This window comes from Echinops telfairi, unplaced genomic scaffold (genome assembly GCF_000313985.2).
Source record: "Echinops telfairi isolate 266 unplaced genomic scaffold, ASM31398v2 ScPeMD7_4;HRSCAF=17, whole genome shotgun sequence".
NCBI lineage: Eukaryota > Metazoa > Chordata > Mammalia > Afrosoricida > Tenrecidae > Echinops > Echinops telfairi.
Genome location: NW_022103900.1, coordinates 34705598 through 34713509, shown reverse-complemented (window position 1 = coordinate 34713509; position 7912 = coordinate 34705598).

Here is a 7912-nt window from a genome sequence, read left to right as displayed (position 1 = left end):
GGGGGGGGATCTGATGTACTCACAATTGACAGAAAGATGACAATCTTATTGCTGTGGCAGCAAATGAATCTAAGGTTGGTAGGTACGATAGGCTGGTGATGACTCCCATGATTGGCAGGCAACATGGCAGGCTATTGGTTTAAGTCCAAAGAATCAAATCTTGCGTTGACAAGAGAGATGCAATTTCCAGCCTCAGCAAATAGGCAAGCATGCTTTTCTTCAGAACCCATCCATTAAGCTGTCCACACTTCTAAGGAAAGTCCTTTAAATTTATGGACTACTTGTAGCAGTTTTCACCGTAGGGGTTATATTAAATCATATCATGAGAATTATTAGGTATTAACTGCCAAATCACTGAAAATCCTGCTCCAGCAAGTTGATAAAAGTCTTATCAAGCCTGTTCTTCTCCAGGGACCATTTCTCCCTGGTAATATTTCCAAAGAATGTGACACAAAGTCTCCCATTCTGGTTTCTGTGCAGCATTCTCGCCGTGCTTCTTTCAAGAGAGATTTCTGTATCAATATTCTTTGCTAACACCATACTTCAAGTGCATCAATGTTTCTTCAGTATTCTTCATTCATTTCTCAGCTTTTGCAAGCATATGAGACAATTGAAAATACCATAATTAGGGGTCATAGCTTTTAAGGTGACCTCTTTGCTCTTTAATCTTTAAAATAAGTTTTTGCAGCTTATATGTCCAATGCAATATGCCATGTGTTTTCTTGATGTTAATTGTGAATTCAAGTAAAATGAAGTCTTTAACAACTTTAATCCATCTTCTCCGTTTATCATACAGTTGTTTATTTGACCTGTTATGAGCATTTTTGTTTTCCCTACATTAAGGTGTAATTCAAACTAAATACTCTATTCCTTAATCTTCATCAGTATGTGCCTCAAGTTCCCTTTGCTTTCAGCAAGCAATATTGTTTTATTTATATATGGCAAGTCATTAATGAGTCTTTCCTTAATTTTGATGTTGTATGCTTCTTCTATAATTCAAATTATTGGATTATTTGTTCTGCACAAAGATTTAATATGTTGAAAAAATATAGCCTTTTCTGATTTTAAACCACACCTTGTAAACATCTTTTCTGATTTTAAACCAATCCATTTCCTTTTGTTCTGTTTCAATTACTATGCCTTGGTTTATGTACAGGTTCTGCATGAGAATAGTTAAGTATTCTGGAATTCTCTTTCTTCACAATGCTATCCATAGTTTTTATGATCCACCAAGTCAAATGCTTTTGTATAATCAATAAAACACAATTAAACATCTTTCTGATGTTCACTTCTTTCAATCAAAATTCATCTCAATACACCAATGGAGTCCCCCCTTGCACATTCTCTCTCTGCACATTCTCTTCCGAATTCTACTTGAATGTCTAGCAACTGAAATGTACCCTTCTGATATACTGCTTACTACAGGATATGGTTTTCATACTCTGAAGATATTATTATTATTATCAGGAGGGACCGTTTCCTGGAGAAGGACCTCATGGTTAGTGTAATAAAGGGTCAGCAAAAACAAGAGGACCTTCAGGTTGATTGATCCATACAGCATTAGCAACAAAACACATTTACCAGCACAAAACTGCTTCGAGTAACTTTGTGTGGACCAAAGAAGATGTCAAAACAGAATTTTGACCTTATTGTTGAATTTTAACTTTCATAACAAAAAAGCATGCTGGGAATTCATAAATAGCTATACCTAACAGAAAACGAATCCACTGCCATTGACTTAGTCAATGCCTACTCATAGCAACCCTATAGGACAGTAGAAATGTCCATAGGGGTTTCTGAGACTCATGATTTACGGGAATAGATAAGCTCAACTTTCTCCCATAGGAGAAATAAACTCCTCTAAGAAATAAACTCCTAGAAGGGAGCTTATTGAGATAAGTATAGAAGTGTAGGCCACTAATTAAAATGAGCATATTAACCATTATTCCGCCTGGGCCTTTAAAAAAAAATCAACAGAACCTTATTTTGCCTGGAAGACTTCCTGACTTTCCTTGGCACAACTGAGTATGTGCTACAGTGTATTCATGCACCTGACGGTGTTTTGTTGTTTTTCTCAACATGTGCCATCGAGTTGGTTCTGACCCATAGCAACCCTTTTCACAACAGAACAAAACACTGCTGGGTCCTGTGACATCATCACACTTGTTCGTATGCATTTTATTATACTCTGTTTTAATTTTGGGTCACCTACGTTGTGAAGAGTCCTGGTAGTGCTGATCGATAAGCATTGTCCCTTCGACAACCACAAGGTCAGTAGTTCAAAGTTGTCAACTGCTCTGCAGGAAAGAGATGAGACTATCTGTTCCCACAAATATTTACAGCCTCTGGAGCCTCATAGAGGGTCATTATGAATCAGAATAGAAGCTGTAGCAAAGGAGTTGTTTGGTTTTGCTAACTAAATATTGAATCACGGTGAATTAATCTTCATATCACTTAAATTTAGCACATTGAATGTGTGAAGCACTTTAAGATTGGTGATCAAACTCTAAGACATGATGATTATTGGAAGCAGTATTCCTTAAGTGAAAATTAGAACCATGGGAAGCAGGAAAGGTTAAGCAGCATGTCTAAGTAACCTGAGAGTTGTACAGCGGTAGAGTCAAGTTCTACATCTGTCAGTGTGCTCCAGAGTGTGCATGCCCGGAGCCAGCCCTACAGATGTGGGGCCCATTGAAAGTCTGGTTCGCTTTCATTGTTCAGTTTCTCCCAACTTTCACAATGTGTGAAATACTAAGTATTGCACATTCATTTGCATCAGCTGTAAAATGAAGAGTTTGAGAGGCATCTAATATGTGTAATTTCTTATTTAGAAGTTCAGAAACTTTTAAAATGTCTATAAGGACTTTTACTGTTTACAAAAGAGATGGTTGATGAAACATAAAAAGAATTTTAATTGGTTAATATTGTCGTAAAAAGTAGTTTTAGTCTTTTGTAACTAATATGCTTAATCCAAGCAGCCTACTAGGAAAATATGGATCTAAATGGGTAATTATTGTGACTCATTATTTGACATCTAAGTTTTTTATTTATTCTCCTCTCATGCCACAGAGAAAGGAATGTCCTTTCATGTTTCCTCATAAGGCCTTTCAATGAAAAGTCATTAGAGCAGAGTTGAAAAACCTATGGTCCAAGGGACAAATCCTCCCACTATCTGACTTGATTAAGAACAGAAGATAAAATTTCATATTTACCAATACTTAAAGAAACCCAAAGAAAAATAATATGCCATGGCACATAAGACATATGTGAAATTCAAATGGTAGTGCTGATAAATATTTCCCCCCCAATAAACAGAGCAGGGGCAGTGCATGATTTCATATAGCTCTTTTAAACAAAGCCTCTGTAACTCCCACCCAGAGATCTTTTTCTGTGTGATCAGGATAAAAGGGCAGAGAATGACACTGATATTCCCCGGTAAGTAACTGCTAACAGGATTCCTGTGATCACCATCCTGAGTATAAAATGAGCCCTCTGAGAAGCAGAAAGGGGTGTGGAGTCTCACTACCAGCAAGAACCAGGATTCAGCACGTCCTCTGAACCCTGAGTTCACCAGACAATGTGCCTCCTTGATACAGCAGATAGCTTTGACATTGGACACAGACGAGTGACAGATGGAAAGCAGCAGCACAACCGGGAGCCAGAGCAAGAACCAGAGTGGTGGACTTCTTAGCCGCCAGATGAAGCGACTCACTGCCATCAGGTCAAAGTTGAATTATAGCGACCCCTTGTGGGTTTCTGAGACTGTTTACCGAAGAAGAAAGCCAAGTCTTTCTTCTGAAGAGCTGCTGGTGGTGGTTTAGAACCGGCGACCATGCGGATTGCTGCTCAACATGTAGCCACAGCACCAAGGCTCCTTTCAGATCAAGTAAAGCAGGGCGCCTTTGGGTAGGGGGCTGGCTTGTGTTTTGGAGTGCCTCTGACACTTACTTGGAGGAAGGGGGTTGCTGACCCATGGAGGTGGAATGGAGTGCTTTGTGACTGATGCTTCCTGGGGTGGGGTTCCTTAACTCAGGAGTAGGGTTTATTGATGCACGGAGCTTGAATTGAATGCCTTTGAGTTGAGGTTTTCAGTGGAGCTATATGCCCTTTGGGTATTTATTAGCAGCCCCACCGGAACTTTGTAACATGTCCTAATTGAGCGTTTGTATCCTGAGCATATCTCATTTGTATCACAATCTGTTAACTTCTTTAATAAACTCTTTAATCATGAATATTGTTGGAATTCTGTATGGCCATTGCAATGAATTACAGAACCTAGATATGAAAGTACAAGAGTGCTATTTGAGGCAGAACAAAGGGCCATATTAACTTTTAATATATTGTCTAGGCTTTTGTTTTTACATACTTATTACAGTGGAATGTTTACAACAGAACTTATGCTCCACAAAATCTAAAATATTCACTCTTGTCTGTTACAGAAAATGTTTACCAATTCTTGCAGCATAACTTTTAGTGTGTTGAAGTATTTGTAATAATACAATCATGCCTCTAATATCCAACTGATTCGTGTATCCTTTGCTTTGAATGTAAGCTTTAAGTGTATATGAGCTTTTTTGAACCTTTAATTATTAGGAAGGTTATTTATATTCCATACAATAAATACCTTGTTGACTCTATATTGGAAAAATTAGAAGACATTTTTGCATTCATTCTGTATATTAGTATCCTATATTTTATTCTGGGACATTAGAAACTCCTCTGAAATTATACAAAAAGTTAACATTAGGTGTCAGTATTTTACATATAATTTATTCTATGTGTATCAATGAAAAATGTTTTGGATTACTACAGACAGAATTTTCACTGTAATATTAAAACTCTTGTAATCTAACTCTACCATTTCTGTGTTCTTATATTATTAGAATACTTATGATAACCAGAAGGCAATGTCTTAAAAACATCACTCTTTTACATCTGTTGCTACATTCTTGTAACTTGTCTTGCATATAAATAAATATACAACAAACATGTGCCTTTTAAATATTGTAATTTATTATCTGAAGAGGTTTCAAAATAGTGACCAGGTAGCAGGTAGTGGGATGGGGGAGAGTTGTTGGGAAAACATCAAGAAGGTGCTGTAGGGAAGTGGAAAGGATGATAAGATTGATTCTTAATCCAAGGCTAACTAGCTTTGTTATTTGGGGCGATTTCCTGGGCCCTGTTGGCATAGTGGTTGTGTGTTGGACTGCTGACTCCAAGGTCAGAAGTTCAAAACCACAAGTCACTCTGGGGAGAAAGCTTTCTACTCTCGTAAAGCGTTACAATCTCAGAAAATTCACAGGATCGGTTCTTCCCTGTTCTGTGGAATCACTATGAGTCAGTATGGTCCCTGTTTATTAAATTTTATCTGTGGGAGAGGATTATCTAGTTTGCACTCTACATTTGAGATTGCTGTGGTGATTAAATTCTCTAACAGTTTCTAATAAACTACTGTGAAGTGATTAGACTAATGAGCACACGACACGTGTTAGCACATCCATAACCAGACTCCTGTTAGTTTTATTTTAAATTACTTTCAATAACTGGGCTAATATATATATTAGAAAATGGCCTTAAGGAAATGAGAGTTTTCCAATTGTTTTTAGTTTTCCTATTTTTAATCATGGAAATACATTATTTTGTGTGTGTGTTATATGCTTTACATATACTTCAAAGACCCTTTATTTGTGTCATATCAGCAAGGTTAGAAAAATTTCTCAAAAAATCAGGGATTAAATAAGATCAAATCTGTTCCTTAACTTTCCCTCTCTTAAAAAATGGGTTATTCTTATTCATCAGCTTTCCTATTTATATGTAACATATAAGCTACAATGTTTCCTAAAAGGATAGACTATACAGCATTATTATACAAATGGTTATTGAGAAAAAATAAGCATCCAATAAAGTGAAGGCAAAGACCATAAATGGGCAATGTACACAAAAGTTTATAAATTATCAATACACATAAATATGTGTAACTTACTAATAATTAAGGAGTCTTCATGGCATACCTCTTGAGCTGCTAACTGAAAGTTCAGCAGTTCAAATCCACTAGTTCCTCTGCAGAAGTTGAGGCTGTCTGCCCCCATGGGACACTTAAAGTCTCAGAAAACAAAGGGAGAGTCATCCTCTGTTCTGTAGTGTTGCTGTGAATTAGAATCGACTCAAAGGCAGTAAGTCTGGTTTTTAGTTTGGTACTGGTAAACTATAAGGTAGAAGTGGAAACTTTCATTTCAACAAAATCCTGGAATTGAATCATCTCCCCTTGAGTCTGAACTGACCTTAGTGACTTATTTGATCAGTAGAGTGTGGGCTTTTTCAGGCGGTCATAGAAACATGGCAGCTTCACATCTTGGTCAAGAAGGCCACTGTGATGTACACACAAGAAAATCATTCTACAACAATCAGGGGGAATCAACATAAAAGAAATGCCAGGGTTCCTAGAATCTTAGTAAACAACTTAAGAGCTAAGTGGACCAAAGTGTCCATACCCAAGAGCCCGAGGGCAGGTGGAAGGGAAGACTTACTTATAGGTGACCCAAGTTCTCCCCTGGTTTCCTCCTTCCAGCAGCCACTGCACTGCCTCTTCTAGTCACCACTCTGCCTACACGAGCTACTCTATGCCCACCTGGGTCCGCCTTATGCCCTACCTTTCTCGTGGTGACTTGCTCAAGCTCTCACCAATACCATCTACAATGCTCCTGGGTTGAGGGAAGATATTACCAAACAGTTTTTGCTTTAACATTTTTTTATTACTTCTTTTTCTTTTTTTCTCATTCTTCTTTCTGTTTCTTGTGCTTTTCATTTTGTGGTTTCTATTATTCCTCTTGTACCAGCTAATGGAGTCAACTACATCCACACAACCCATCCTCCATTTCACCCCTAACAGTTACAGCATGATGCTGTGCAGACAATAGTTAGTATTGGTCCACATGATGAAACAAGGAGGGTTTGCACAAACAAGTGAACATACCGAAATCCAAAGGAACTTTCTGAAGAGAAAAAGGCATTGAAATTACCAGGAAAAAAATCAGAGGAATCAGATGTCTTCAATGTATAAGAAATTAAGAGACGTATGGAAAGAAATAGCAACTTTACGAGGAAAAAAATCATAAGTTGAATACTAAGGTAACAGAATTAGACAATATTTTAAAAGACCAAATTAATATAATTGAAGCAATGGAAGACCAAGTTAATGAGCTTAAAGGCAAATCTCTTGACTCTATTCTACAAAAGGAATAATCAACAAAAATGCAAAAGTATCTGAAGGAAGCCTGAGAATTATGTAGGATACTATCAAGAGGAAAATCTATTTCATTAGGATTCTGGAACAAGAAGAAGCAAAAAGAAAAATATGCAGAGAAAAGTGCACAAAAAATTCTGGAAGAAATTTTCTCTAACAGCATAAAAAAAGGAGAAAATATCTATTCATGAAGCTGAGAGAACCCCCAAAAGAAAAACATCAAGCATGTCATACTCATACCTTGTCCAGTCTCAAGGACAACGAGCAAATCCTGGAAATCCATAGCAGCTAGGGAAAAAGAATAGTCACTCACCAAGGAAAACTATTAAAAATAAGCTCAGGTCTTTGTTTGCTTGTTTGTTTTGGTTTTTGCAGGAACAATACAGGCAAAAGATGATAGATGACATATAAAACCCTTAAAGAAAAAGACCCAAAACTGCCAAGCAAGAATTTTATATCCAGCAAAATGAGCCTTCAAACATGAATTAAATAAAAAGGTTTTAAAAAAAACAAGAAGATTTTAAGGGCAATTTTAAAAGCCAAGAGGAGCATTATAAAATTACTGAGAACATAAAATCAACACCAACAGAGGCAAACCTGAGATCAACCCACTTCACCACCCCAAAAGCAACACACTTAAAATAAGGCAAATTTAAAAGGCTGGAATTT